The sequence below is a fragment of the Monodon monoceros genome, unplaced genomic scaffold (genome assembly GCF_005190385.1).
Source record: "Monodon monoceros isolate NGI ecotype Baffin Bay Population unplaced genomic scaffold, NGI_Narwhal_1 Super_Scaffold_16, whole genome shotgun sequence".
Lineage (NCBI taxonomy): Eukaryota > Metazoa > Chordata > Mammalia > Artiodactyla > Monodontidae > Monodon > Monodon monoceros.
The window spans coordinates 28,225,545-28,246,215 of NW_021703772.1; the positions used below are offsets into that span (position 1 = coordinate 28,225,545).

Here is a 20,671-nt window from a genome sequence, read left to right on the forward strand (position 1 = left end):
TGCTGTCTTTCCGAGATCAAGACCACCCTATCCTCTTGCAATGTGGCCAAAGTCACTGTGGGGTGGGTCGGAGTGTCTCACAAAGGAGCACTCAGGTTGCCCACCAGTGAGCGTACACACACACACACTTTCTGTTTTGCTGGGAATCCGAATGGGGGTTAAGACCTCCTCTCAAAACCATCCTCTTTCAACCTGCTGGCTACACCATGAAAGGGGAGTGAAAATTGATTTTCATCGCAGCTCCAAACCTGAAATGTGAAGCAATCTCTAGGTTCTAATAGTTCTATTTTCAGAAAGAACTTCTCTCTCTAATTCTCTTAGCCAAGGGAGCTGCTAAATAGCAAGTCTGGTCCCTGGCATGTTTCAAGTGAAATTTTCCAATTGCAAACATCCATCTGTGCGTTGGGAGGAGCAGTGAGGAGACTCTGCGGCACATACCATTGTTTTCAAAAAGTGTGTGATGAAAACTGTGCGTAAGAAAACAAAGAGATAAGGAGGCCAGGAGGGTGCGGTCAGGCCCTGAGTGGCGCTGGGTCCCTAAGGCAGGAAAGACGAGTCCTTGCGGCCTGGAACCTTGTGTGTCCGGGTCTCGCTTCCTGAGCTGCTGGAAGGAAGCATTTAAGTGTGGGACCGCAAGAAGCGCTTGTAAACAGAGAGCCGGGCCGGAATGGTCGGTGGCCGAACGGGCCGTGACCGTGAGGAGAGCTGGCTGCCAAAGCCGAACCACAGCCAGAAGTAGGTTGCAGGCCCCGCAGGTGAAGGGGGAGAAGTAGCCGGAGGCCAGGTGAGCATCTGCCTGCTTCTGTGCTGCTGGACTGGCCACTGCGGGAAGGGTGTGGGGATGACAGCATTGTGAGTATCCGAGAAGCTCCCTGGCGTAGCGGTGATTTTGCGGTTTCTTCCATGCTCTGGTTTCTATTTCACCCTGGAAACTGCACAGCAGTGCAATGGATAATAGGTGAGGGGAGACTGTATGATGCGTTGTCTGTTTATTTTTATGAATCAGGTATATAAGTAGAAAGCAGTTGAAATAGCTGATCCCGTTCTGTGTGTTGTTTTTAGTACCCCGCCGCCCCTCCTGGGTCTTAGAAACCAAGCCTCAGCAGAGCTTTTAACTCACATCTAACTGGGGCTTTCAGACTACAACGACTGTTCCATCTGTTGACCTTGTTCATTTTTAATATACAGTAAATGACACTATGTGACTGATGACAAGCATGATTTGGTTTTCCATGAAAGGATTACTAAGCTAAAAGATCGAGATAAGGACATTTCAGACCCGCTCCTCAAATAAAGTGTTACTACTGAGATATACAAATGAATGACAAATTGAGACTGGTCTAGAGTTATAGCTTGCAAAGCAGGACAGATTTGAATTTACTAGGTTAAACTGAGATTGAGCTATGCTGTTGTAAACTAATTTGGAAGTTTTTTTCTTCTTGGAAAAGAGAAATACCTGGGTTTTTTTCCTTTAATATTATAATTTCAGTAGTCATAGTGAATTATGATTTGTATTCATTCATAAGATACTTTATTATAAAATACCACACGTAAATTATAATTGGCACACCTTAAGATATAAGGCAAATTTTGTTTCATTAACTTCAAAAACAAATGCCTTAACCAAAATTGGGCTAAAAGGTCAGTAGGCATGTGTCACCTTGGTCACATAGTCTAACTTTTAGTTACTAGAAGAATATTAGATTAAATTGCTCATAGAAAAGTGTTTTAAAGTCATGCACATCAAGGAAATAATATTAATGCCTGATGAGTTTGTCTTTCAGTGAGTATTTTCACAATGTAATGGTTCATAGCAAGAACTATAAAGCCATTCTGGGTTTGAATTCCTGCTTGGTCACTTCCTATTTTGTAACCTTGGGCAGTTTATTTGCTATATTTCTTAATCTGTAGTATGGAAATAATAACGGTACTGATTTCATAGGGTTGTTAGGACGATTAAATGAGTTAATATTTTTAAAGTTCTTAGAACAGTGCATGTAGTAATTGCGATATACATGTTTGTTAATAAATACATAAAATAAAGATATACCAATGTTGAAAGTAAAATGGTGGTTGCCAGGAGCTGGGGGAGGGGCGAAATGTAGAGTTGTTAAATGGGTATAGAGTTTCCGTTTTGCAAGATGAAGCATTCTAGAGATTAGTCGCACAACAATTGTGAATGTACTTCATAGTTTGGAACTGTACACTTAAAAATAGTTAAGATAGTGAATTTTATGTAATGTACTTTTCCCCACAATTAAATCTTTTTAAAATACCAATGTTAGCAAAGTCATATACAATCATAGGGGAATTTGTTCCAAGACCCCCCACAGATACCAAAATTCAACAATGCTCAAGTCCCTTATAAAATGGCATAGTGCTTGCATGTAACCTCTGCTACACACATCCTCTGGTATAATTTAAATCATCTCTAGATTACTTATAATACCTCGTATAACATAAATTCTATGTCAAGAATTGTAAATTCTATGTAAATAGTTGCCCAGTGCCCAGCAAGATTCAAGTTTTGCTTTTTGGAGCTTTCTGGAGTTTTCTTCCCCCAAATATTTTCAGTCTGTGGTTGGTTAAATTTGCGGATGTGGAACCCTAGGGTACGGAGGGCCGACTGTGTTCAGAATCTTTATTAGCACACAGCAGCCCCATCCTTAGTTGTCTTTGCCATTGTGAAAATGCAACTTCTGGCAGTCATCAGTAAGATTCACTTATTTGGTAAATTCATGAAATTAAGACATCATAAAGAGCACAAACAAATGATAAGAAACAACATCTAATACCCTATGGCAAGCACAGTTCTGAAAATGCCCCTCCACCAAGATTGCATACCCTCATCCCCAGAACCTGTAAATATGATGCAATATCACTTCCTTGATCATGTTTCTTTATATGGCACAGTTGAATTTAAAATGGGGAAATTAGCTGGTGGGCCAAATCTAATCAAAGAGGCCTGTAAAAGAGGAGAGCATTCTCTGGCTGGGGAAACCAGAGAGATCTGAAGCCTGAGAAGAACTGAACATGCTGTTGCTGTTTTGAAAATGGAGGTGACACTTGAGAAGGCATGGGGACAGCCTTGAGAAATGCGGGAGCCCTAGAATTGCTGAGGGTGACCCAGTGTGGAAACTGGAACCTCAGGCCGAGGGTCAACAAACTGAATGAGCTCAGAACTGGATTCTTTACCAGAACCTTTAGTTAAGACCACAGCCTAGCCAACGCCTTGATTTCTGCCTTGTGAAAGAGAGCCTGAGCAGAGAATCCATACAACCCCACCCAGACTCTGACCTTCAGAATTGCGAAGTAAGAAATGGGTGTTCTTCAAGGAACAGTAGCTCCCACTTGCAGCAACTAGAGAAAGCCCATGTGCGGCAACGAAGACCCAATGCAGCCAAAAATAAATTAAATAAAATAAATAAATTTATATATATAAAAAAAGAAATGGGTGTTGTTTTGAGGTACTAAGCTTGTGGGAATTTGTTACACGGCAAAAGAAAACTAATATGACAGGAACAGACTACCCATACAAGAGAAAACTGAATGGCTAACAGTCATATGAAAATGCATTCTCTTTCCATTAATCAAAGAAATGAAATTGAAACAACAGCAAGGGACCATTTTTCCAGCTCTCAAATTTACATAGATTTAAAAAAATTCTAATTCTCCACATCAGGTAGTGGGTAGTGGAGCAGACACTCTTAGATGCTGTGAGGGGTGTGCAGATGTGAAAGCTTTCTGAAAAACTCATTGGCTGAATGTACGAAAAGTCTCACAAAATGTGTCCACTCCTCGATCCAGTAGTTCCACTCCTAGCAGTCTGTCCAAAGGAACTTATGAGAAATATTTTAAAAGTTAATGTTCACAAGTGCTTAATATGGCTTTGGTTAGAAAAGTCAGATATTGGCAATAGTCTAAATGCCCAACAAGAGGGGAACAGTTTAAATAAATTATGCTATCATCAAAAGACATGGTTTTATACAGATTTGTAAAAGGATGTTTATGAAGAGTTTTAACAGTGTGGAAAGGTATTTATCAATTTTTGCTAAATGGGGGGGAGATAGGCTAGAGAACTGTATGTGCAGTCAACTCTCAACTATGTTTAAAAAACCAGAAAGATCTACCCACATAAGGAAAGGGACTGAAAGGGCCAAAATGGGGCAGTGCTTTTTTCTCATTGGAGGATGAATAGGCATTGTTTATTTTCCCTTTTATACTTTCTGTATTTTCAAAATGTTTAACAATAAGTATATAGTAATTGTTTATAACCATAATAGTCAATAAACATTATTTTAAAAGCTGTTAAAACTCTATGTTGTGGGGAATACAATGAATCTAAGACATTGTCCAGTCAAATAATGGAGAATATAAAAATCCATAAATAACTTAATATATGGCAGGAAGTGATGTTTTAAAGAAAGACTAGAAGATAGGATATGATAAATATGGTTGGAAAGATTGAAATAAAGTTGGATAACTTATTTCTCGATAAGGGTAATCAGTGAAAGCTTGATGGTGGAAGGATGGCTGAATATCATACTGAAATGATAGAAAAAGGAAGCTCATGGTTGAGCTTTCATTGTCTTTGTTTTCTCATAGATTGATGGATTTTAGGCTTTGGGCTATGGACTCAGGTTAATTATATAAGTGGAAAACAAAGAACTGTGATGGATATATAACCGTTAGCAAAAAAGAAAAAGAAAAAGCCCTCTGCATGTTATTACTAGGAAAACCAAACTGGATGTAGGCTGGTAACAGCTGCATTAAAAAACATCCAAAGCTAATATTTATTGAATACTTATCAGATACTTAATATACTCCATTCCAGTTTAATCATGTATGCAGCCTTCCTGTAATACTTGAAGTCACGTCATACATTTACAAATTTAAGAAACAGGCAGGTAGAGGGGTACTACTTTAATTACTGGTTTCAGAAGACCTGATTTTAATAGAAACCTGAAAAGGTTAGACCATTTGGGCAGAATTTTTAGCATTCTCCATCTCTAGACAGTTTGCAGGAGCCCCAGACCACTGCTACTCCTTCTTTTTTTTCCTACTAGCTCCCTTTTCTATTTTCACTTTACACTCTCCTCCAACACCTGTAGAAAAGTATGGAAAGTGTCTGTTGCTCCACTGGCTGTTAGCCAAATGCTGATTTTCTTCATGGGGAGTGTTAACCCTTCAAAAGAAACCCTGTGGAGGGATATCTAGAAAGGAATTGCTTTTTTTCTTTTTCCTTTTTCTTTTAGAGTGGACTTTATATATGGTTCATAAGTAGCGGAACTGTATGCTAGCTTGGAGTTTCTGGGGCAAGCTAATGCAGAGAATTGAGTAATGAGTGAGGGTGTGATAAGAATAACCACCAGTAGTAAATTCCGTGCATTGTGTTTGCTCTGTTTCATTGGCTACTGTAGGTATTACCAGACAGCAATAACACGCCTACATAGTTCACCTTCATATTGACAGTAAGGTATGAAGTTTATTTGGTCCATGAGGGTAATTAATGTTAATGGCAACATGAATTATGAGCAAAAACCAAAGTCAAAATATAGAGGCCATTGTATTGAGATGTCAGGCATGCTATTTTCATTAACATTTTGTTTGTTTTTCATACACTTATTAACTGTCAATTTATGTGTTTTAAATTGGATTCCCCGATTATATGCCACATTTATGAGTATGGGAGAGATTTATTTGTCTAGTTACTGTGATTAGTGTAACCAATTTATAATTCAGTACAAACTGAAGCTGCCTTGTTCTGCATTATGCAGTTTACTTGTGGACATTTATCTAACTGGGAAATTACTAAATATCCATTTTACCTTGTGGTCTATAGATGTGATCATAAATGTAGATTTTCATAGAACAAGGAACATATATTATAGGTTAGAAAACATTGGAAAGGTAACCAGCAGTTTTTATGCTCCAGGAAATTAGCTAATTGATCTTTTCCCATGAACTTTTCCAGAACAACTTCTCTTCCACCCTCAGAGATTCATTGGTTTGCTAATTAAACAAGTAAGAATTGAGCACTTATTTTGTGCCGTGGCACATACCTCTTGTACTTGGAACCAGCAATACAATCTTGAAGAAAACAGGCACAATCCTTGCCTTCATGAAGGTTACAGTCTAGTGGGGGAGACACACAAGAAAGCAGGCTAGTCTTACACAGAGTGAAAAGCATTGTAATTGAGGAAATCAGTGTGTTATGGGAACACAAAAGAGGGATGTTCAAAATGGACGTGGGAGGTCAGGGAAGAAGTGATACCTCAGCAAAGACCTGAAGGCTGAACGAGAATTAGCCAAGTTGGGTGCTGTGTGTTTTGGGGTGCGGGGTAGAGACGATGGAGATTTAAGAGGTAAGCCCAGGAAAGTAAGTGGACTTGAGCTCTTATAGGCAGTGTTAAGGAGTATATAATTTATCCAGAAGAGAAGGGTTTTAATTTTAGAAAGCCCTCTCTGACTGCAGTGTGACAAATGGATTAGTGGAGGGAAAGACTAGAGGGAGGAAACTGGATGGTGGTGTCTGAACTAAGGCCGTAAAGAAGGAGAGCAATGGATAAATTTGGCAGATCTCGCAGAGGTAGAATTAGCATGACTTGCTGATTTGGAGTGATTTGTGGGGGAGGGAGCCAGCAGGGTCAGGGATGATGATATCCTTCACTATATGGAGAATGCCAGGAGGAGGAGCAGGTTGAGGGTAAGATGAGGAGTTTGGTTTTGTGCATGTTAGGAGTTAGGGGATGTCTGAAAGGCAGTTGCCTGTGGGTCTAGAGCTCAGGATAACAATGTTTCTCATCTGTCACATGGACTGCTGCCGAAGCCATGGGGATGGAGAAGATCACCCAGGTGGAAGAGGAGCTAAATAAGAGGGTTATGGGGAAAACGGAGGAACACCTACATTATGATGTGGGCATAGGAAGGGGGCTCATACAGGGTACCAGAGGGAGCATCCAGAGATAAAGGAGAAATTCCGGAAGAGACTACATCAGTGCTTTCATGAGAGCAATGCAAAGAGTGGGTGTTGAGTAGGTCAGATCCTGCTGAGAGGTCAGTCAGATGTGGAGTGAAAAACCTCCTGGGTTTAGCCAAAAGGAAAGTGTTGGTGACCTCTGCTGTTTCACCTGGGGCAGAATCAGTGCTTCCGCAGGGAGGAATGAATGGGTGAGAAGTGGAGTCAGAAAGCATAAAAAAAAAAAATTCTTTAAGAAACCTGGAAGAGGAGAGGAGGGACAGAGTATCCTACCTGTACAGGAACTTGGGAGACAAGGGAGTATTTTACTTCTTTGTTTTTTCTTCTTTGAGAAGAGACATTCCTTTTGAATCACCCTGAATCTTGCACTGCTGAATCCTTTCACTCTAAGACTACCAGAAAGCCCAATGTGCAGCAACTCATTTTGCCTGAACAGTGCAGGAGGAACCCTTGAGTTAATTAAAACCTTATCTCAGAGCTTCCTAAACTGACTGCTGTCACCACTCTCTCCACCAGTTTGTTGGTTTATAATGGGAGATCAAAGAGACTGTGGTGACCCTTTCCCTGGTACCATACGGATGACCGCGGATGACCCCCGTTGGCATCCTGTACCCTGCCTTTGAGTTCACAAAGCACTACGTTATGTCATTTGATTTACATTCCAAAACAACCTTTGGAGAAGGTAGGACAGGGATCCTTATTTGACCTGCATTGAAATAACTAGAATTCAGTTTCAAATGACATGCCTGGAATCACACATCTAGTAGTAGTGCATGGGCAGTTCAGGTCTTCTAATTCCAGATCTTGTGGTCCAAAAGTAATTAACCTTCACTGAGAGGTTAGATATGATGTCTATATTTTCACTGTAGTGTGATCATATAAAACTTGGGCATATCATATTTTAGTACACTTAAGAAACAAGACTGAAGATTGTGGGTCAACTTTGTAATTTCGCTTGAGTCCCATATACATTGATATTTGTCCCCTATCCACCCGCTGTCCCCCAAAAAAGTTAAGTTGGTTTTAGAAGGAGGCAGTTTATTTGGACATGTCTTAATAGTCAAAGCATGTTTGAATTATCTATAGTCACATCTAATTTGAAAATATTCCTTTTAATTCTTTTGACAGAAACACTTATTTGCAGGGTTTTTTTTTTTTTTAAGCAAACATTTTTACAAGTGTTTCTATTTATTGGCTAAATGAAAAATGATGTCTTTGGGAAACATTAGTAAAAGGTTTGGGCAATTAGGACTATGTAAACATTTGCAAAAGCACTTGTTTGGCCTGAATGGAGTCAGTTATTATACCCTTGCAGACATTCCAAGCAATATGTCCAAGGTCACTGAGAGAATTGAGGTTAGCTATTTAGTTAGAGAACAGCCTTTTATTCTGTTTGTTCAGACACCTATCATCCACTATTCCCTTAGAGAATTTACAATGACACAGAAATAGTACAGAGGTGAATTTTTTTTTTTTTTTGGTAAATTAAGTATAAACTATTTCCCTGGATATTTAGCAATTAACTTTCTGAGTTGTGGGATTAACAAACAGAAGGATTTAAAAAATAAATATTAAAGTTGCTGAAGTTTGACATTAAAACTCAAAGCACCTTGTATGTAAAATTCTAGCTGTATTATCTCAGGGTAATTAGTTTGCTGTTAATTGTGTACAGGACAGTATGTGCATTTTAGAGGTTTGTTTCCACTCACTCACTGGCCATATTACCTTGGACAAGGTACTGCATTTCTTTAGATCTCAATTTCCTTATCTGTAAAATGGTAATAATAATAGCAGCTCTCCGATAAGGTTGTTGTGAGGATTTAACAACATAATGAAGATAAAGGGCTTCACATAATGACCTTAGGAAGTGCTCAATAAATGTTAGTGATGACTCTTAAATCTTGGTCTTGGTGTAGGAGTTGTAAGAACTCTATTTTGTTTTTAAACGTTTCACTAAATACACCATTCCACATTTAACGTATGTCCATCCACGCTGAAGGAGTCCTCTGTAGGGCATTTTTGAAGGGTTTAGTATAACAGTAGTTGTCTCTGATGCTGGGCAAACTCTTTGAGTCCCAGCTACCATAAGCCTATCATCCTAATGTCAGATCAAAACAGTCACAGAAATAAGACCAATCAGAGCTCCAGAATTCAACTTCAGAATGTTTACACGTTGCTGTCTTGTTTTGTAAAAATCCATTCAGTACCAATGATAATAGTCCACAATAAAAGAAATTTAAACCCAGATTTGTGGATGAAAATGTAGTTCTTACTGTTCTTCCTCTTCATACTTAGTAAACTTTTCCTTTGTCCTGTGTGATGGGCAGAGAGTTTTCTGGCCTTCATGTAGTACATAGTAAAATAACAAAGACTCGTCCTCTTGTTTTACCTTGCCTTGTCCTTATCTTTGAGGGTCAAAGACAATGTTTTGTCTGCTTTTGGCAGCCTTGCTTGTTTCCTGATGGAATTGGTGAGAGGCTGCTTGGTAGCCAACCAAGGTCAAGGTCATTGTCACAGATTGAGTCCAAAAGGGAGGGAGGGGTCGTGGGTGCAGCCCATCACCCCTGGGTATGTCTGTCCTTTCAAATAAGAAGTGAGTCACCTTCTGCTTAGACCTTATCATGGGTCTGGTACTCTCTGGGTGCCATTCAACAAAGACCCAGCCTCATTTTTTAGCAGGTTCAAGTGTAGCCAGGAAAGACAAAAAAATCAGTTAACTACTTCTCATGTACGTTCACCCTAAATGCCCAGAGGAACCAGTTTTGTGAATATGTGCTAACCCATAAGCTGGTTGTTGCTTTGAAGGTTAAAGTGGTGAGTGTTCTCCCTTCTGGTAATCAGCTACGGTGACCCAAGGAATTAAAGTCAACGGGAAGTGAGGCAAGGATTCATTTCTCATGACATCTCAGCCACCCAGCAAATGCTTCTGTTGGCCAGGGATGTTTCTGTGGGTCGGATAGATTCTGTGGGTTGGATAGACTTGGGCAGCTTGTGAGGAAGCCCTCTGCACTTGTGCCTCCCATTTGTGCAATTGTTTGTTAGTTCACTTTGAGCTCAGGCTTTGGTGGGACCTTTAGAGATATTCTTGTAGGTTGACAGCTTCATGCCAGAAGCAGCATCATTTTTAGAGCACGTCTGATTGGTTTTATTTGTACGTTTCGTTTGTCTTTGGTTTGTTTCAACTGAAGTCATCTCTGTACACATGTTATTATGCCATTCAATTGTGTTCTGTCACTTAAGACTTTTTATTGTCCCTTGATTAGTAATGACTTCTTATTTATGTTCCCATAACACCTTCTGTATACTTCTGTTAAGGCACTTTTTATACTTGGTTTTGTATTGTTTCCCCACTAGCTGTTAAGCTCTTTGAGGGCAGAAGCTGTGTTTTGTGTCCGTACCATCACCTAACTTAGTGTTTGGGTACTTGGTCCATCCTCTGTGAGCGCTTGTTGAGTATAAATGGTTGTGTGGTTAGAAATCAACAAGCTTCTAATAGGAATAGTAATTGTTTTAGATTTTACAAAAATTTCACATATATTATCTGCATTTGTGCATTACAGCTCTCTAATGGAGAGGTGCACTGATGGAGACAGACGTTGGAAGGATTTCCATTTTGCAGATAAGAAGGGCCAGGACATCCTGAGTCAGCCTGACTTGCTGGAGGTCATTCAGCTTAGAAGGCAGTGCTGGGACATGAACCCTTTCTTGGTGTCAGAAATGTGTGTTCTTCCCATTGCCACACCTCTGTCCCATCAAAAAACCTCAAAATTGGGTGGCTCATGGATTGAATTCACCTTACTCCTTGTTTATGGTCCTTCTAGCGTCAGGGCCCCTGAGTGATTTAAAGTGGTTTAAAAGGTAATTGAACATGGACTCAGTAATTTGACAGGGATTCTGGGAATTTCTTTTTCTTCCCCATGGGACCTCCGACTGACAGTAGATGAGTCATTTTGGTCTCTGTTTCATCATCTCTAAAATAATCCTGCTGCTTTACTTACCTGTCTCTGTTGAGATTACTACAAATTTTTTTCAAGAAGCTTATCAAGTGCTTTATAAACCATGCTCTAAACCATGCATGTGAAGACGATTATTCTCAATAAAGTCAAATAGTTATATGAGCTGATGACATCTTTAAAGATGCTAATCTGAAAAGCTATTTCTTTAGCTTTTTTGGGTATTTTGCATAGCTGGGTCTCAGTGTTCTTCCTTGGGGTGGCCATTACGAGGTCTCATGCCAGCTGGTTTAGATGACACCTCCATGTACTAGTTATTTCCTGCTGCAGTTGGAGGGTGACTCTAGCACACGTAGTTTTTATGATGGAACTTTTCAACTTCTTCACCTCAGTCCTAGGATGGAGGTAATTTGAGTGATTCTTTTGTTTGTTTTTTAATCACTGTTTCCTGCCATGGAGGTAACGGGGAATGGAAAACATTGAGTCTGCATTTTTAGACACTTAAGTAACTGAAGTTTGTGTCTGTCTGTTTTGCTCCTAAAACCAGGACATTTTGGAATGCTGGTGGTTTTATGAAAATGGGCTTCTCAATCAGAAGTCTTGGCTTTCCAGCACAGTGGGTGCCACAGGGGCATAATAACATTGCCGCCTTCAATAGCAGAGCAATTGGAGATTTGAAGCCCCACACTTATATTTAGGTTGGTTTCTGGGAAAACATCTTGGGGCATCAAATGTCTCAATGATTTTTGCAAGAGGCAAACAGTAAGCACAGAGATGTACTGAAAAATGCTTAGGTTGATTGCCTGGGGGTATTTCAAAAGGAACATGTCCTTTCTGGTATTAAAAAGAGCTTGAGCTCTAAGTCACTGGAAAATTAGACCGGCCAAGCTATGGATTTGCAGTGGTTCACAAAATAATTCCCAAGCGCTGCATAGGTGCTTTTGTTTCTATAAAAGGTCTGAGTGAGGTCTTTGCTACCTGACCTTTGCCATGTTATTTTTAAACCCGGTTTCAAAAGCTTGGAAGCTTTTTCTAACCAAGAAAAAATTTAAAAGCTCAAGTCAACATAACGTTTTGGAAAGCATGTCAAATTTTTATTAAACGAGCTTATAATGAATTCAGATATACTTTGGCCAGAAAAGCAGAGTGGTGTTTATATTTACAGACGTCAGTACTTTGAAAACATGCTCTTTATGCAGTCGTTCATTCAGCCCATATTTACTGAGCACCCATTGTGTACTAGCCATTGTGTTAGGCCCAGTGAGGGTTGTAAAAATGAAATGGGGTAGAATCGCTGTGCCCAAGTTGCTGTAAGTCCAGTAGGGTAGGCGTGTGACCTCAGGAAAGTTACTAGGTATCGTTTCGCCTCAGTTTCCTCATCTGTAAAAGTGGGAATAATGGTACCCACTTTACACATGGTGAGGCTTAGAGATATAAAGGACTGAGCAATGCACCTGGCACAAAATACGCTTTTGGTAGTTATTATAATATAATACAATAATATAAGATAATATAATTATTATAAGATAATATAATTATTATCATCATCATTTCAGAAGGAACAGGCAGCAGGCAGTGTAAGTTGTGGAGGCAGTACCAAAGCCATTCTCTGGACATTTAAAGAAAGAGCTGACCGTTTTAGGGTGAGGAATCACAGAAAGCTTGTGGAAGAGGCGGCAAGTAAGCCTGAAGAGTGGATAGAATTTCAGTAGGTAGAGGTGGGGAGACGGTACCTCAGAGATAACTGTAAGCAAAGTTTTGGAGTTGGGAAAGCCTAAAACTTGAGCAGTAGCATCCCAGTTTGGAGGAAAAGAATGTCTTATGGAAGGGAAGCGGGAAGTTGGACAGGCAAGCTAGTCCAAGACTGTGAAAGGCCTAGAGTGTCAGGTTAGAGAGTTGGGCCCTGTTGTCAGTGGGAGCTGCATTGAAGGGTTTTATTTGCTACCATCTCCCCAGTACCTCAGACAGCACCCAACCCATAGTGAGCAGTCAGCAAATAATTATTGAGTGAACAGCTGAGTGTGGCTTTAGACAAGTTGAGCTTCATTTTGCCAGATGATAAGCCAGATAGAAATGTCCTACAAAAAGTTGGGGACATGGGACCAGAGTCCATGGAGACTGAAGGTGGAAATTTGGGAGGTGTGAGCATGGAGGTAATTATGGGGCTAAACTGACCCGAGGAGTACATGCGGCTGTAGTCAGAGAAGAGAGCTGAGGTGATGCCCCTATTTGATGAGCAGACCAGGAAGGAAAGGAGGAAGATGGAACAGAGAAGGAGAGGGTAGAAATGAGAGGAAAACAGAGAGCGTGGTGCCCATGAAACCTGGGGAGGAAAGGTTTGAGGAGGGGCCGGTTGACATGCTCGAGGCGGGTCGGGGCTTTGCAGTGCACTAGTGGCAGTATAGAGAGGAGGTCCCTGGACAGGGTGGAAGAGAGTTCAGTCAGGTGGGGCCTTGTGCCAGGCTGTAAGATATCGGTGGGCACAGCACACTCTGAGACATTTCTTTTTTCTTTTCACGGTTAATAATTACTGGTATTTGCTTTTTGAGTAGGTCTTTAAACAGACAGTGTGCCCAAATTGTGTACTGTATATAATCTGATTCCAATTAAATATTAGATAAAAACACACCTATTTCGTTCTGAGATCATGACTGATTTTTATTTTCTTTTCCATATCTGTCAGTATTTTCCAGAGTTTTTATGTGTTTATTACCTTCATAACTGGGAAAAACACTGTAAAATTATATTTCTAAATGGTATGTTCCTTAGGTATTGCCTGGCAATACACTTCTCATTTATTGAAACTTAGATAAATGTAGCCATTTAATGTCCCCTCCAGGCCTATGAAGATGGGATTCCATTTGTGTTTCTAGCTGTCTTTCTCCTCTGAAAGAGCCCCTGAACTCTTCTTATGAGGTCCACAGAGGCACCATTTCCTTATCTGCGGCTCTTGGCTTGCCTGTGCTCCATCAACATGCTTACATTACAACATGTCTTTATGACAAAGCACCATGACAAAGCGTAACCTCTTGTAGCCTGATAATCCAGAAGCATTCTCACTAGGGTCATATTCTCTTGTGGTGGAGCCTTTACATTATGTAACTCTCAGAAAATTTACAGTCAGCTGTGGCCTTAACCAAAGTGAAGACCATGTGAGAGCCACATGTGCTGACCATTCTTATAATCACCCTTGTTTCTTATGTTTGAAAATGAATTGGCAGAAACTGTTTATCCCAGGTGTCTTTGGTATTGCATTTTTCTCTGTAGTCCAGCTGCTTCTAAAACTACAAGGCCCCAGACACCCTCTTGAGCACTCATTAAGTTCTGAATACCAGCCATTTAGTCAAGTGGGAGGAAGTCAGCGTTTTTACCATCCAGCTTGGGAGAAAGTGGCATCTCTGTGTGGGCCAGGCTGGTATTATTACTCATATCTTCTTCTACTTCTGTGTGGAAGGACTGCTGTATTCATCCTGCTAATTAGCCTTGCCTAATGAGCATGTAAACAGCAGATTTCCTTGTTAGGAAACAGTAATGCACTGATTCTGCATCCTGTTAACATTTTGATGCATGCATGGAATTCTTTGGATTGAGCTTTTATGACAACACTGACAAATGGACCTCAGTTTCTCAGTCTGTTACATTGGGGAAATAATCCTTTTTACAGAAAGGGTATTCTTTATAAAAATAAAATAGTCTGTAGATCATTGAGTTTGGCTGAAAAGTAGGGTGTTATAAATAGTTGGTTGCTGACTTTGCTGTTGTTGGACTGACATATCTTTCCAGGGGAAGACAGGAGCAGGTGGTTCTTGAATGGGTGAGGTCCAGTGGAGGGCTCCATAATTATATAGCAGTTTACAATTTTTAAAGGTGTGTTGGAACAGCTACCCGGTGAATGAGCCACATGTGAAGCAATTTGATATTAGCAATGTTGTTGGATATAGGTAGCTGAGTAAGATACCCAGAGTTTTAATGGTTTGCCAGAGGCCACCCAGCACGTGTGTGGTTGAGCCAGATTTAGAACACAGTTCTAATTAGCTCCTGATTTCCACTTTTTGTGTGGAGGCAAACCACACTGCACCAACACGGTGATTTCACTCAGTTCACTTTGTCAGAGGAAAGTCCTGTTCATATTTTGACCTGTCTGAATATGTTATTATTATTATTATTTAATTTCTTTATTTTGGTTTTGGCTGCATTGGGTCTTTTTTTTTTTTCTTTTGCATTGGGTCTTCTTTGCTGCGTGCAGGCTTCTCATTGCGGTGGCTTCACTTGTTGCGGAGCACGGGCTCTAGGCACGAGGGCTTCAGTAGCTGCGGCACACAGGCTCAATAGTTGTGGCTCGCGGGCTCTAGAGTGCAGGCTCGGTAGTTGTGGTGCACAGGCTTAGTTGCTCCGCGGCATGTGGGATCTTCCCAGACCAGGGATCGAACCCATGTCCCCTGCATTGGCAGGCAGATTCTTAACCACTGTGCCACCAGGGAAGCCCATGTTGTTATTATTTTTTAATTAATTAATTTCAAAACCAAATGAGGCAAGCTAGTAAGAGGTCTTCATTTATGGAGACTAAACTTCGCATTCGACCCTTGTATTGTAGTGAATTTGAGGCCTATACATCCTAGGGAAAAGATAAATTCCAAAAGGAGAAAGGTTGGAAAATGGAGCCCCAAAAGATGAAGACATAGAGATTATATAGGAGGGTCAGTAAGGCATCATGCCTGCTGTCAAGTAGCTTGGAGTATAGAGTGGGATGGAGAGAAATTGTTCATCATTACAGTACATTGTGGCAAACCCAGGGTGTTCTGAGAGCCTGAGCAATTCGGAAGGCTCCCCAGCTTGGGCCAAAGCATGGAGGAGTAAAACAGCAAGGTGAATGTTGGTCAGGAAGGACAAACTAGAGAGGTGGATAGGTCATGAACGGCGATGAATGTCGTGCAAAGGAGTAACAATATATTCATTCAGCGTGTATCTATCTAGTGCCTTTTGTGTGTGTGTGTCAGACATTCTCTATGTACTTGGGATACATTAGTGAACAAAATAAGCATCAATTCCTGCCCTCGAGGAGCTTATACTTTAGTGGGGTGAGAGAAACACTAGACATTAAATAATAAGTAAATTGAGTGGTTTGTTAGAAGATGGTAGATGCATAAGGAAGAAGGGTCCAGCCAGGTGATCAAGGTTAACGTGAGCAGTAGTAAGTCATGTTGATAGTATCTACTCTTGTTATGATGTGATCAGAATGGCACTTTACCTCTGTAGTTTTTCTCCCCCAAATATACAGCCCTAGTCTTATCATGAGAAAAACATTAAACAAATCCCAGTTGAGAGACAGTCTATAAAATACCTGACCAGCGCTCCTCAAAACTGTGAAAGTCATCAAAAACAAGTAAAGTCTGAGAAACCGTCACAGCCGAGAGAACGCTAAGGAGACTTGACAACTAAATGCCGTGTGGTATCCTGGATAGGATCCTTGAACAGGAAAAGGATATTAGGGAAAAGCTGAGGAAATCTGAACAAAGTATGAACTTTAGTTAACAATAATGTATCAATATTGGTTCATTAATTGTGACAAATGTACCACATTAATGCAAGCTGTTACATGGAGGAAACTCTTTGTGGGGTATATAGGAGCTCATTGTACTGTCTTTGCAATAATTCTTTAAATCTAAAACTGTTCTAAAATTAAAAGGTTATTAAAAAAAAATAAAAAACAGAGTAAAGGGGATCAGAAGTCCAGGGCAGAGACACATGTCATAATTTAAAATAGGGTGGTCAGGGGAGGCCTCATTGACAAGGTGACATGAACAGTCACTTAAAGAGAGAGTTCACCATGTTGGTATTGGGAACCAATGCAAAGACCCTGAGGTGAAAACATGTCTGCAAGTTGGAGAACCGGCAGGGCGGCTGGTGTGGAAGGGAGGGTAGGGGGTAAGGAGAGTATGAGGTCACAGAGGAAAGGTGATGGAACCCATCAGGTGAGGGCTTTTAGGCTGTTGTTATTCGTGTGCTATACCGTGTGCCGGGAACCATGCCATGCATTGTCCTATTTAGTTCTCTCAACTATTTTAGGAGAGAGGTATTATTAACTTGCTGATTTTGCAAATGAGAAAACTGAGATTAGTAAGTGACTTACTGAAGTCCCATTCCTGGTAATTGGTGAAGCTGCCGTTCCTTTCTTCCTCCTGAGACCCAAAGTTGTCACTCCTGACTTCCTCCTCCTCTCCTCAGGGGGCTGAACTAGATCTTCTAGGCCAGGAATTGGCAAGCCACAGCCCGCTGGAAAATCTGGCCCTCTGCATCTTTTTTGGTTGTTTGTTTTAAGTCGTGGTAAAAAACATACAATTTACCATCTAATCATTTTAAGGTCAGTAGTGTTTATATTCACATTGCTGTGAAACAGATCTCCAGAACTTTTCATCTTGCAGATCTGAAACTCTATACCCATTAAACAATAACTCCCTTTTCCCTCCTCCCCTCCAGCCCTGGTAACCCCCATTCTACCTTTCTATTTCCATGAATATGACTTCTTAATATACATTGAATCACGCAGTATTTCTTTTTGTAACTGGTTTATTTTACTTAGTATGATATCCTCGAGGTTCATTCATGTTGTAGCATGTGACAGGAGTTCCTTCCTCTCAAAGGCTGAATAATATTCCATTGTATGGATATATCATATTTTGTTTATCTGCCTGTTTTGTAAATAAAGCTTTATCAGAACACAGACATGTCCATTCATTTCCATGTTGCCTGTGGCTATTTACCTCACTACAGCCGTAGACCTGAGTAGTTGCAAAAGTGACTGTGTGGCCCACAAAGCCTAAACTGTTTATTACCGGTTCTTTACAGAAAATGTTTGCTGATAGTGGTTGCCAGAGTTTAAAAAAAAATTAAAAAAAAAAAAAAGAAAATGTTTGCTGAGCCCTGTTTTACTGGAAAGACTCTGAAGGGTTAAGAGAAACGATGTGGAGGCTGCTTTAGAAGGAGGAAGACAAGAGGCAGGAACACCCTGCTGCCTTTGTTGGGTGACAGAGACATGGGTATGGGACTTGCCCTCGAGAAGCTTATAGTCTAATTGAGGGAAAAAGACAGTCTGCGAAGTTGACTTGTTTAGTGATGCTTTAGATATTTGGGGAAGGGAGAGATCCGAAAGGATTGAGTCTCAGGAAAGACTTCATAGAGGGTTGGGATTTGGGATGGGATGGGATGGATCGGATTGCTAGAGTGTGGAGGAGTACATCAGCCTTCTCACCACACCTTAACAGATGAGGTAAGACATTGAAGGCATTTAGAGCAGTGTCTAAATAGTAAGTGCTCACTAGAATGTAAGTTCTACAAGGGTAGGGTTTATGTCTGTCTTGTTCACTGTCATATCACCAGTGCCTAGAACACAGTAGATGCTTCAGTAAATGTTTATGGAATGAATAAATCACTGCAACTCTCAAATTCTTTTTAGCTATTTAATTTGTACTGTGAAAATACAGGCAAAGGGCTGGATCTCTCACATTGGTCTGTTAATTCATTTATTATACTAAAGAGTAATTTTTTTTGGCTGTTGTTAAAGTAGTACCTCTATTGTTTATTGCTAGAGATAATCATTATGTGGCAAGAGGAATGTAAGTCAGGTACTAAACAACAAAAGAAAAAGGGGAAAAAGAAAACAATGTCGTGATTCTAAAGATACCCACTCAAAAATAATTCATTCATTCAACAAATATTTATTGAACGGCAACTGTGTTTGGGGGGTCCATGGGTGAACAAAATTGACAGTTGCTGCCTAAGGGGATATTGACACCGAAACTAGTAATTACAAATGTGATGTGTATAACTTACAGAAGTGCTGGTGCCCTTCTGAACCAAGGCCCTTCTGTCCTTAAATGAGTACATTTAACCTAGCCTGGGACACCAGAGAATGCTTCCCTAAGGAAGTGGTAAGTCCTGATTATTGTTTGCTGTGTGGCAAACTACTCTGAAATTTAGTGTCTGAAAACAATTTATTATCTCTCATGGTTCTGGGCTAACTGGACTCAGCTGGAAGATTCTCACTTGGGAATCTCTTATGATACTGACTGGGGCTGGAATCATCGGAGAGCTCAACTGGGCTGTCATTCAAGATGGCTTCTTCCCTCACATGTCTGGTGCCTCTGTGCTCTAGCATGTGGTCTCTCTCTCCAGCAGAGTAGCCTGGACTTTCTATATAATCAGCTTAGAGCTCCAAGAGACAGGAAGAGGAAGCCACCAGGCCAGTCAAAGGCTGCACCGCCAATGGGCACAGCCACACTCTACTGATCAAAACATCACAAGCTTTGCCCCGATTCATGGGAGTGGAAAAATAAACTCACTTCTTGATGGGGAAGTAGCAAGTTCTCATTGCCAAAAAGCACGTGGGATAGGAGATATTGCTGTGGCTTTCTTTAGAGAATACAGGTCTGTCACTTGATGTTAGATTGGACCCTGAAGGATGATTAGGCATTGATGCAATGGGCAAAAGAGTCCAGGAGGGAGTAAACCCTCCAGCGATGGGAACAGCCCGTGGGCAGGCCTGGAGATCAAAATGGTAAACCTTGAAGGAGGAATTGAAAGGCCTTTGTAACTAAGTGGAGGAATGAGGGGAGGAAGAGTGGCATGGAAATGCTGGGGCACACAGTGAAGGGTAGAGTATGGTTTTGAAGGGTAAATGCATATTTACATCAGAAAGCAAAGAGAATAGCTGTGTAGGTTCCAGACAGAAGCAATGGAAAGCACTAACAGTGAAATTCCTAGAATAGGAAGAACAGATTAGCCCAGAGGACTTGGGGTGGACTTGGGGGGTGGTTCAGGGAAATCTTACCCCAAATTACATAGCTAGCGTGAGACAGAATTAGGATTTGGACCTAGCTCTGACTCTAGATCCACTAGATTGCTTGCTGTTTCTCCACTGCATTGATCACCACACTGCCTATGGAAAGTCATTTTATATAATAAACTTGAAAATCCCTTGCTAACCAAAAGGTGATTTACTCTTCCTAATTTCTTCCAAGCCATCCAGGCAAATACCTTCTGAGTTTTCTAGACTCAACTCAGAGGGCACCTCCCTTTGAAGGCCTTCTTAATCTCTCCCTCACCTTTGCTGGCAAGTGACCCCTCCCTCCTTCCCCCACCAAATCTGTTTCCATCCTCTATCAAGGCAGTTTTTTGGACTTATTTTCTTAGGCTCATCATGATAGACTGTGAGCCTCTTTAGGGCAAAGACTGTATCTTATTCATCCTTCCATCTTCAGCATCTTGGACCTGTCGTGACCTTAATGGATGGTAGATGAGTGGTTTCCAGAATCCCTTGTTAAATAGCGTTGAAATGGTTCTCAAGCTGAATTGTTACTGCCCTTAATGAGGATTAAATGAGGCATTGCATAGGGAAGTGTCCCTGGGACATCTTACTTTCTGTGGGCCTCAGTGTCCCCTCTGTGAAAGTTGGGGTTGAGAGGATGATCTCGAAGGTCCCGTCTTTGTCTAACAGTCTACAATCTTAGAATGCAGTGTGGTGGAGTGTTCCACAAGCCAGCAGTGCTGGCCGTCAATGGTTATATGCTCCTAGCCAGCCTGTGAATACCAAAGCAGGGAGCACAAAGAGTATATTCCTAGACATTTTGATTTAAAAAAAAAAGAAAGAAAGAATCAGTTTAAAGGTATTTACTCTCTCTAGTATGATTAAAGACTGAATTTTAAGAACTAGGTAAGAAAAGGAACATTCACAATAGAATCT

The 20,671-nt window shown here is 40.8% G+C and overlaps 1 protein-coding gene across 6 annotated transcripts in view; it reads left to right on the forward strand.

The window, feature by feature from the left end:
• Positions 1-630: 630 nt before the first annotated feature.
• The window catches only part of PLEKHM3 (pleckstrin homology domain containing M3), a 182,931-nt gene continuing 162,890 nt past the window's right edge, over positions 631-20,671 (forward strand). For 4 of the 6 annotated variants that reach the window (XM_029224804.1, XM_029224809.1, XM_029224808.1 and 1 more), the window contains exon 1: positions 631-784. The gene's annotated coding sequence lies outside the window, so the exon portion shown is untranslated. Of the gene's footprint in view, positions 785-826; positions 959-20,671 lie in introns of those variants that run through there. The other 2 variants (XM_029224806.1, XM_029224805.1) reach the window with 2 other exon arrangements.